The following is an 11,523-nucleotide window of genomic DNA, read 5'->3' on the forward strand; positions in this document are numbered from 1 at the left end:
CTCACAGATCCAACAATCACCCATTCCCATTCACCCTAAACGTAGCTAACAACATTACCATGGGGGCATGTATACAAGCAGACAGCACTACAACTCCAAACAGGCCCCCTTGTCCCACAGCATCAGCAAGATGGAGCCCTCCCCCCCACCCAGAAGCAAGTGTCAGCCATTGCATTACCCTCATCAAACTTACAGGTAGGCAGCCATCTTCACATTGAGGGTGTTTGTGGGCTGGAGGCCTGTACCACTACTCCCACCATGCACCCTGTCCCACACCTCAGCAGGATGGAGCCCTCCCCCACCCCACCCAGATGCAGTTGAAAGCCACTGCAGTACTCCAAACAAACTAACAGGTAGGTAGCCATCTTCACATTGAGGGTGTTTGTGGGTGGGAGACCTGTACCACTACTCCCACCATGCAGCCTGTCCCACACCTCAGCAGGATGGAGGCCTCCCCCTCCCCGCCCAGATGCAGTTGGAAGCCATCGCAGTACACCAAACAAACTTACAGGTAGGTAGCCATCTTCCCTGGGAGGGTGTCTGTGGGTGGGAGGCCTGCACTACCACTCCCACCATTCCCCCTGTCCCACACCTGAGCAGGATGGAGCCCTCCCTCCACCCAGAAGAAGTTGGAAGCCATTGCAGGTCACCAAACAAATTTACAGGTAGGTAGCCATCTTCCCTGGGAGGGTGATTGGGGGTGGGAGGCCTGCACTACCACTCCCACCATGCCCCCTGTCCCACACCTGAGCAGGATGGAGCCCTCCCTCCACCCCACTCAGAAGCAGTTGGAAGCCATTGCAGTACACCAAACACACTTACAGGTAGGTAGACATATTATTCTGCCTTGTGACCCCACTGAGCAGCATGTAAGCCTCTACCACGCGCACACAGATGTGCCACATATCAAAGCCAAATGTAAGCTCATTACAGGTAAGTAGGCAGTACGTGCACCCACACATTTGTCACAAAAGAAATGGTGCCATATGACAACACCAGCCCTCCCATTGCACAAATATGCACACCTACCCCATTGCCACGCACAGTGTGCACACAGGTAAGCTAAGGAAACTGTGACAGCTACCAAAGTGTGACACACCAGTGCACACGTAGAATAAAACCTGGGCACAATCATGCACAGCACCTATTGACATGTGCATCACCATGGGGCAAGTGCAACAAGGACCATTCGAAAATTACAAAAGCATGTGTGGTGGTACAAACCAAGATAAGCACCTGACAGGACAAAGGTAGGCAGGAGATGACAATGGCCAGTCCATGGCCAGATGTGATGCCTGCCAGGTTAGACAAATCAACAAAGAGTCCAGAATAAAAAGCATGGTGTGCCAGTCCCTAGATGGCAACAGGTCCTGGTAATCATGATTTATGCACGGCTCGCATGGTATGTCTTGACACTCACACCATGGACAAGTAATGCATGTACCACTGCATAATGTCAGGAAGCACAGTTGTGCACATAGTAAACAATGTGATGATCAGTCAATTGTGCAGTGTACAAAAAGTGAATGACACACAGCTAACGCAAAGCTTGTGGGGTGCACTACAATGACCATTTTCCCATCTGATCCACAGGTGACCAAGAACTCACTGCAGAGGACAACACCAGCAACCTGCAGAGCCAATCTACCCCCCCCCCCCCGGTACATCGACTCTCGGATGTTGACTCCCGGGATTCTGTGGACTATGAGCTCAAAGCCGGCCCATCTGGTGTGCCAGGGAGCAACAGGTCCCAGGACCCCATCGTCCCCACCACCACATCTGCGGCAATAACAACTTTGCTGCAGACCCCTGCTGTAAAGGCCAGTGTGGCCGCCGCCACCACCGCCAGTGCTGCTTACAACATCTTCCCTGTCTCAGAGGATGACCACCCCAAACACCGACGGTGGAGGGCTAGGAGATGATGCGGTTGTCCACAGTGGTGAGGCAACAGGTCCGTGGTAGCAGGGCAGGTGGGATGGGCAGGGTCACCCACAGACACAAGGAGGCTGGGACCCAATCCCTGGAACACATCACCAGAGTCCTTGGCGCATATGAACAGGCCCAGGGACAAATGGGCCGGTCTGACGAACTGTTGCACGAGCTCATCCTGCTGATGAGGTCCATCGACACCCGCATGGGACAAATTGTGGACCTCTTGGGCCAGCAAGTGGCGGTATTGAGGGACAGGCCCGCGCCACAAACAACACCTCCACCTCCCTCTGGTGTGCCGCAGGATGACAGTTCACCATCCTCCCCTGCGCCCACAGAGAGGGGCGAGTCCTCAGACCCCACTGGCCCTGCAGCAGAGCCCCCCTCCTGCCAAATGACGAAGGGGCCGTCCTAAGAAGACCCTGGGAGTATCTGGAGGCCAAGCACCTGCCAGATGCCAGTCACGGAGCCAGCCATTATGGCAACCGTCATTCACCACTGCATTGACTTTTTGGACTGTCCTTCCCTGTTGGACCACTCGATTATCTCATTTACCATTACTGTCAAGTCACTGCTCCACTACCCCCTCAATGGAAATGTACACCCCCTCACATGTCACCATTGCAAATAAAATATCCTTACACACATTTTGTTGTGTCTGCTCCATCTTTATTGCAGGATGCACAGCCTTCAACATGATCACAATGTACCAGGAGTGTGGGCTGTATATAGGCAAGGAGAAGTCGAAGGCACCTAGGGAAACACAACAGAACAACATTCACTGGTCTGGGTGTGGCATCACAGACATCACACAACACCTACCATCAGGATAACCCAACATGCACACGTCACAATGGGCAACAAGTGTCAACATACACGTCCTGTAGATGTTCCCAAATGACCTGTCCCAGAAACATTGCCAATCACTGCTGAGTCTACAACTGCCTGCTGTTACAATTCTCACATACCCCTTCACAACAGCAATATCAGCAGACAATGGGTATGTTGTACAATGTCACCCACCGTCAAGTGAAGTAGCGGGTGATGAGCTGTTCACGCAGGTCAACACCTTCCTTCTCTCCACTGTCCTCATCACTGGACACGGGTTGGTTTGCAGGCTGGGGCCTTGGGTCCTCACCATCATCCAGGAGCAGGGAAATCTCCTTGTGAATCGCTAGGTTGTGGAGCATGCAGCATGTCACTACAATCTGGCACACCTTCCCGGGTGAGTATGCCAGTGCACCTCCGGTCCTGTCCAGGCAGCGGAAACGTGACTTGAGCAGTCCAAAAGTACACTCCACCACACAAAGTGTCCTCCCATGTGCCTCATTGTAGTGGACTTCAGCGGGGGTCCTGGGATTCCGCAGTGAGCTCAGCAACCAGGGACGGTTGGGATATGCAGAGTCACCTAGGGATGACAAACACAAATACACATTGCAATGTCGCTGAGGCCGAGGGCAGCAGGTCACACACCCAGCACGCCATACGACTAGGCATACTCACCCACAATCCATGCACGCTCGGGGAGCAGATTAGCCATGAGCTGGGGCACAATGCTGTTCCGAAGGATGTAGGAGTCATGGGCTGAGCCTGGGAATTTGGCACACACGTGGGAGATGATCATATCTGCCAGGCAAACCACTTGCACATTTATGGAGTGGTAATGTTTGCGATTCCTGTAAATGTGCTTACTTGCCTGTGGTAGCACAAGACCGACATGGGTGTAATCAATGGCACCAACAACATTGGGGATGTGTCCAAGGGGATAGAAGTCTCCCTTCACAGCTGGCAATTCAGCACCCCTGGGGAAATGGATGTATCTGTCCTTGTATATCATCATGGCGGACAGTACATCACGCAGCACCATGCTGAACATCGGTTGTGACATCCCACCAGCGCTGGCCACTGTCTATTGGAACAATCCTGTGGCAAAAAAATGCAGGGCCGCCATGACGTTGTAAGTAGGGGTGAAAGCTGTTGGATATGCCCTGCGAGGCTGCAGGTGGGGCTCCAACAGGTCACAAAGGGTTTTCAGGGTGGCTCTATCCAGCCGGCACTTCTGGATGATCGCAACATCCTCCATGTCCTCCAGCACCATCAAGTGACGAATCAGATTTGGCCTCCTCCTATTTGAGATGAAAGTGGACACAAGTCAATGCAATACATCATGAGATCGGCACAGCATCTCACGTTCTGGATGGCACAACGACAACAATGACTGCCATCAAAATTGAGTTACAGACCAGCTTACATGTGGAACACCTTTAGCTACACAAAGGGCACACCTGTCAACTTACACAAAACAAGTAGCTCAAATAGCACCTTGGTCAATGTGAATGCACATAGGGATATGGTCACATTTCACATGGGTACGCCTGGGCGTATAGCATTCAGCACATGTGTAACAAATCAACCCCACTGTATCCTACATAGCTGCTGTAGCTGTCACACCTTCATGCGTCATCTCAACATGGCACACATTCACTACACAATGACCACAGTTGGCGCAGAAATGTCAAATGTGTACATGAGCAGACAGAAGAGGCCATGCAAAAAGGATCATCATACATTGAGCCAAGCATTGCTGTGATTGTCAATGCACCTCAACACTTTGACATGTGTACACATTGTAGAGCCCAGGACAACACTTTCCTGTCTACCCGACCATCAAATCCATTAGTGACATGTGAGGGAGTACAGGCCAATCCACAAAAGCACATACACAAACATGGCATGCGTAGTCACCAGTGGAGTAAATGGAACCTTGGCATTGTGTGCACAATGATGTGCCATTGACCATGTGGGCACTGTGCACTGTTGATGTTTGCCAGATGGCCATTGCCATTGTATGCCATCCATATCACGGTAGCTACCGCCTGGCCCCGGTGGGGTGTCACGAGCACCCCCCATTCACATAAGCGCAGTAGTGATAGGCATAGAGACATGGGTAAATGGCGGTTGGCATGCTCCGCCGCCTGAATCACGGTGCCTCGTGTCAATGTCTAGCACCCATATCGCAGTAGCTACCGCCTGGCCCCGGCGGTGTGTCACCAGCACCCCCCATTCACACAAGCGCGGTAGTGATAAGCATAGACACATGGGTAAACGGCGGTTGGCATGCTCTGCTGCCTGAATCGCGGTGCCTCATGTCAATGTATGGCACCCATATTGCGGTAGCTACTGCCTGGCCCCGGCGGTGTGTCACCAGCACCCTCCATTCACACAGGCGCGGTAGTGATAGGCATAGAGACATGGGTAAATGGCGGTTGGCATGCTCCGCCATCCATATTGCGGTAGCTACCGCCTGGCCCCGGCGGTGTGTCACCGCCATGGAGCTTGCCCTAGAGCCAATGGGAACCTTGATAGCGGTGGCATGATGTAATTTTGAAGATCGTGGTAGGTGTGCTCCGTCACCGCTGACGCGGTCATTGGATGCATTTGAAAGATGCACCATTGCGGTAGCGCACAACGGGCCCCAGCGGTGTGTCACCGCCATGGAGCTTGCCCTAGAGCCATTGGGAACCTTGATAGCGGGGGCATGATGCAATTTTGAAGATCGCGGTAGGCATGCTCCGCCACCGCGGAGGTGGCCATTGGATGCATTTGTGAGAGGCAGATCTGGACCACCAATTGCTGCAGCTTGGCACCTTAGAAACGACCCCAGGGGGCTATATATGTGTGGGAGTGAGCCTCACATTTCCACTGCTCCCAGAGCCTGCTGCCTGAGACCCCTCACCTGCTGCTGCCTCCAGGGACTGCTGCCTGAGACCCCTCACCTGCTGCTGCCTTCAGGGACGGTTGCCTGAGACCCCTCACCTGCTGCTGCCTCCAGGGACTGCTGCCTGATACCCCTCACCACCCAATTCTGTCGCTGTTGTCTCATGTCCACAGTGATGGCAAGGACAGAGAAGATCCGTGCCAGTCCCTTCACGAGCGAGGAGCTGGAGGTCCTGGTGGACGAGGTGCTCACACAGTACCCAAGGCTATATGGTGTCCCAAATGTTGTGGTAAGTCATCAACAGTGGGGGGCTAGGGCGGGGGGCACACATGTAGTTGGACTGATGCAGTATGTGCCTGGGAGTGTGGGGTTGTGTCATGCACTGCCTGACATGCTGTCTCCAGGGGGAAGGTGTGTGTACCCAATGCCACAGGTTTGCCTGCCTGCACATGGATATATGAGTGACCTGTGTTGTGTTGGCAGCCATACAGTGACGCAGAAGGTTGTTCATGCAGGAGTCAGGACAGTGATTGCTTGGCTGAATGGCTGTGTGTGCCCCTGTAGTCCATCTCAGTGTGAGCCCAGCTGGCCAGCACAGTCCCCGCCCACAAAGACAAAGACACATCACTTCAGCCACAGAGTATTACATCAGTCTTTTCACATTGCATTCCTGCTATGGGCCATCTCAGCACTGTAGATTGCACACGACCGGCCCTGTGAAGAGGATTGTGGATTTGTGAGATCATGTCCCTCAATGTGACATCCATGACACAGTCATCTATTCACAGGGCAGGGACATTGAGGGCGGGGCAGTCTTGGACACAGGGACTCTACCCCCAAACACAGGTTGACATATGATGTATATGTTGCTCAAGCCAACAATGGACTGGAGATATGGGCAGGCTGCATAGGTATTTCAGTGCTGGCATCCTGCATGTGTGTGAGATGTGCAGGGACTGTGTTCCCCCTCACACCTGCATGCTTTTACATCAGCTTTTCCCATGCAGGTGTACCATGTGAGATGTACTCTTGTCTCTGATAGACATATCGTTGCATATGTGATGAGTTTGTATCTTGCAGCTATACTGATAAATGTCGGTACATGACACTGTGTCACTGATCATTTCCCCCTCTTGTCTCCCATGCCTGCAGCTCAAGGTACACCAGTGTAAGGCCGTGTGGAGGGTCATTGCAGCGAAGGTGCGAGCTCTGGGGGTCTCAAACTGACGGCACACCCAGGGGCGTCACTAGGTGGGTGCGGGGGGTGCAGACCGCACCGGGTGACACCATCACATGGGGTGACACCGTGACACCAAAATGCAAAATATTACTGTCTATGATTCTATGTCACTCTATGAAATTATTCTTATGCATGGTTTCAGCCCAGCGACAGAAATTTATTATTGAAATATAAAAATATCTCTGTTCTGTTAGTTAAAAACACAAAACGTGTTATAGTTTTGTTTTGCGTGTATAATAACTCCTCCAGAAGATAACATTGTATATAGTTACAGTAAAAATGGCGACTAGACTATTATATAATCTGGCTACGCTGTTGGCTGCTGGGTGCTGGGCAAACTTTCTCTATCAATTCATAGCTCTGCCCTCTGCAGCCTCTGCTTTAAAGTTTAAATCGCTACATAAATCAGGAGGAACCCGTTACCCGGCCGCCGGCCAAGATTATTGTCCAAATAGCTATACGATGTCCGCACGGTGACGTTCGAAACACGTCACTCACGTGGCTCCCGGTCCGGACCCGCTGTTTTCAGGGAACAACCTTTACAACGCAACTTTTACAACGCACTACACTTACAACGCAATTTTTACAACGCAACATCCACTACAACGCATTCCATTACATAGCATGACACTACAACGCATTTTTAAAAACTACCTTTACAACGCAGTCCATTACATCGCATACTACCTTTACAACGCATACCATTACAACGCATAATATTACACTACACTATCCAACACTTACCCTACTGTTGCACCCCCTGGAGTTAGAATAGTAATTTTTACCCCTATACTATCCAACACTTACCCTACTGTTGCACCCCCTGGAGTAAGAATAGTAATTTTTACCCCTATACTATCCAACACTTACCCTACTGTTGCACCCCCTAGAGTTAGAATAGTAATTTTTACCCCTATACTATCCAACACTTACCCTACTGTTGCACCCCCTGGAGTTAGAATAGTAATTTTTACCCCTATACTATCCAACACTTACCCTACTGTTGCACCCCCTGGAGTTAGAATAGTAATTTTTACCCCTATACTATCCAACACTTACCCTACTGTTGCACCCCCTGGAGTAAGAATAGTAATTTTTACCCCTATACTATCCAACACTTACCCTACTGTTGCACCCCCTGGAGTTAGAATAGTAATTTTTACCCCTATACTATCCAACACTTACCCTACTGTTGCACCCCCTGGAGTTAGAATAGTAATTTTTACCCCTATACTATCCAACACTTACCTTAAATGCAATGTAATATTATGCGTTGTAATTGTATGCGTTGTAAAGGTAGTATGCGATGTAATGGAATGCGTTGTAAAGGTAGTTTTTAAAAATGCGTTGTAGTGTCATGCGATGTAACGTCATACATCCGCTGTTTTCATCAGCCCACACCCACTACACGTGCTTAAAAACACGCTTTGTTTTTGTCGTTGCGTTGCCGTTGTTGTTGGTGTTTTTAAAGTCGCTGTTTTTTTGATAATAGTTCAAGGATATATTATATCAATCATACCACATGGAATACATAAATCAAAGAGGCCAAGTGGATGCCAGCAAAGAAAAGCAAAAAAGGAAAAAAATGAATCACTCTCAACACTACGTGGATCCCTGCTTCAATATGTCAAGAGACCAGATGATGGCCAGGGTTCATCAAAAAACACAGTTCCTCAGCCACCAATTGATAACGCTGATTCTGATGCTAGTATGCATTCTGCAGAAGAGAAAGTAGTTGAAATAGAAGAAAATGAAGCAGAAAAATAAGGAAAGCAAATGGAAATTCAAATGGATGAATTTGAAGCAGAAGAGAGTACTGAAAGTGACTCTAACCATGATACTGTAAATGAGATGATGAATGAGGTTAAGGGGGAAAATTGGAATATTTTAGATTATGCTTCTTTTTGGAATATACCAGTTCCAGATCATTTGCGGATTGGAATCATCAAAAGAGGAAGTCCTTTGTTCCAGAACAAAGATGGCCCTTTCAGAATTGCGACAAGGCAAGATCCAAAAGCAAAAGGAGATGTTCGCCAGCTATCAAAAGAGTGGTTGTACAAGGTGATGCCAAATGGCGAGAAAGTGTTGCGATCATGGATGGTTTACTCACTCGTCAGGGAGAAATTATATTGTTTTTGCCGCCGACTCTTTGCCGCTAATGCTACAGACACGACATCAAAATTTGTGACTGGGTTTCAAATGTGGTGGAAACTGAGCCCGAAAGTGCATAATCATGAGACATCCGAAGAGCACCTACATTGCCTTGAAAAATGGAAAACATTGGCAGCAGGACTTAGAGTGCACAAAACAATTGACGAGTATTGCTTTGATGGACATAGAGAAGAAAAATTTGAGAGACATCTTGCACAGGTTGCTCGATATCACATTGTTTCTTGCCAAGCAGAATCTGGCATTCCGGGGCCACAATAAAGATGAATCTTCATTGAATAAAGGAAACTTTCTTGAAATGGTTGAGATGCTTTCTAAATATGACCCAGTGCTGAAAGAGCACCTAATGAGATTAAAGCGAAGCACATCTAAACTCAAAGCATCAGTATCTTATCTTGCACCAAAAACTCAGAATGAGTTTATACATGTCCTAGCAAATCATGTGAAGGAGAAGCTTGTCATGGATATAAAATCTGGCAGGTATTTCGGGATCATGTTCGATAGCACACCTGACACATCACACACTGACCAAATGTCCGAAGTGAGCAGATATGTGAAAATCCAAATTAGGAAAGTTGAAGTAAGAGAAGTGTTTCTGGGATTTATCCCTTTAAAGGGGAAAAAAGCTGTTGACCTCAGTTCTGGTATTCTTAAAAATCTGGAAAGTGATGAACTCGACATTATGATGTGCCGCGCTCAAGGTTAAGATAATGCTGCCACTATGGCTGGAATCCATGGGGGTGTACAAGCCATTTTGAAAAGAAAGATCAGGAAAGCTATTTTTAATGGATGTGTGGACCATTCGCTTAACTTGTGCGGCCAACAACCTTTTGCTGAAAATGCTTTGTGTGTGACTTTTTTTGGAACTCTTGAGACAATGTTTTCCTTCTTTGCTGCTTCCACTCACCGATGGAATGTTTTAATGGACAACACTGGAGTCTCAGTGAAAAGACTATCAGCAACACGCTGGAGTGCTCATCATGCTGCAGTAAAGGCAGTGAAAGAAAAATGTGATGAATGTGTGGCGGCAATTGAAGCTCTATGTGATCCAGATGAAAATTTAGACACAAGAGGTACAGCCCGAGGTCTTTTGCCTGCTGGCTGCAATTTCACGTTTCTGTGCTACCTCTACTTTAGGTGTGATGTACTTGAAGAAGTTAATCTTACACAGCTGTACATTCCAACTAAGGGCTTAACTCTTGACAAGGTGGTGACAAAGCTAGAGACGCTAAGGGCCATATTATCAAGGAACAGCGATAACATTATCTCCGCTTTAGCGGCAGGATACTGCCGCTAAAGCGGCGATAATGGGCTTGATAATATGCCCTTGTGAAGTCCCATAGAAGCCCAGGTTCTGGTGTGAACCTGAGCTTCTATGGGAATTCACAAGGGCATATTATCAAGCCCATTATCGCCGCTTTAACGGCAGTTTCCTGCCGCTAAAGCAGCGATAATGTTATCGCCGTTCCTTGCTAATATGGACTTTTTCTGTATGACGAGCAGTGCAGTCATCTAGTGGAGCAGGCAATTGAACGGGTGCTTTTAAAATCAGACCAATATGGAATTTCAGTAGAGAGCAGACCCAGGTTCAGGAAGAGGATGACAGGTGAGAAGACAAGAGATGCTGGACTAACTCTGCAAGAAGAAAACAAGAGGGCGATGCTTGAGTGTATTGATCGTTTCCATTTTGAACTCCAGATCAGATCAAGAGCCATCAAGGAACCATTCCAAAATTGTCCACTTTCTATGATGAGTTATCCGAGGGAGAGCTTTTATTAGAAATACCAAGGCTGAGAAGGCACCTGAAGGCAGCAGAGATTGATCTCGAAGAAGCCAAAGACTGGTCAGTATTTGACGTTTTGAAATTTGTAGCTGAATGGGACTTCCTAGAATCTCTCCCATATCTCTCAGTGAGCCTACAATTATTTCTTACGATCTGTGTGTCTGTGGCTTCATGTGAGAGGTGTTTTTCAAAGATGAAGATTATAAAGAACTACTTGCGATCTACCATGGGACAGTCAAAGCTTTCTGATCTTGCAATATTATCAATTGAAAGTGATTTGGCGAAAGGAGTTGATTTTGATGAAGTAATTAACAAGTTTACAGCTTGAAAGGCCAGGAAAGGAAAGTTCTGATTAGTCGAGATTTAATGTGACATTGTAATTTGTACTGTCGCATACTATTCTGGCAGTTGCTGATTGTGCAAACCCAATACAGAACGGTTACAACCTTATCTCCTGTAACAGTAAAATGTAAAGTTTAATGTTAAAATAAAAATAAAAAGTAACATATTTTCTATGTAGTTCTTAGTTCTTAACTTCTTACAATCTTTTACCTCCGACCTTGAATTAAATTTTTCTTCTATGGCCTTTGTAAATATAGTACCTAGATTTACAAACGTTACTAAGGATTCTGTATGGTCCCATTATTTGGCACTGGTGGACTCGGAGGAGGTCCATGATGGGGT

At 48.0% G+C, this 11,523-nt stretch overlaps 1 pseudogene; it reads left to right on the forward strand.

Annotated features, from left to right (window-relative positions):
- Positions 1-8,663: 8,663 nt before the first annotated feature.
- On the forward strand, positions 8,664-11,167 carry LOC146862119 (zinc finger MYM-type protein 1-like; annotated as a pseudogene).
- Positions 11,168-11,523: the final 356 nt, after the last annotated feature.

The sequence above is a fragment of the Triturus cristatus genome, chromosome 2_2 (assembly GCF_964204655.1).
Source record: "Triturus cristatus chromosome 2_2, aTriCri1.1, whole genome shotgun sequence".
Lineage (NCBI taxonomy): Eukaryota > Metazoa > Chordata > Amphibia > Caudata > Salamandridae > Triturus > Triturus cristatus.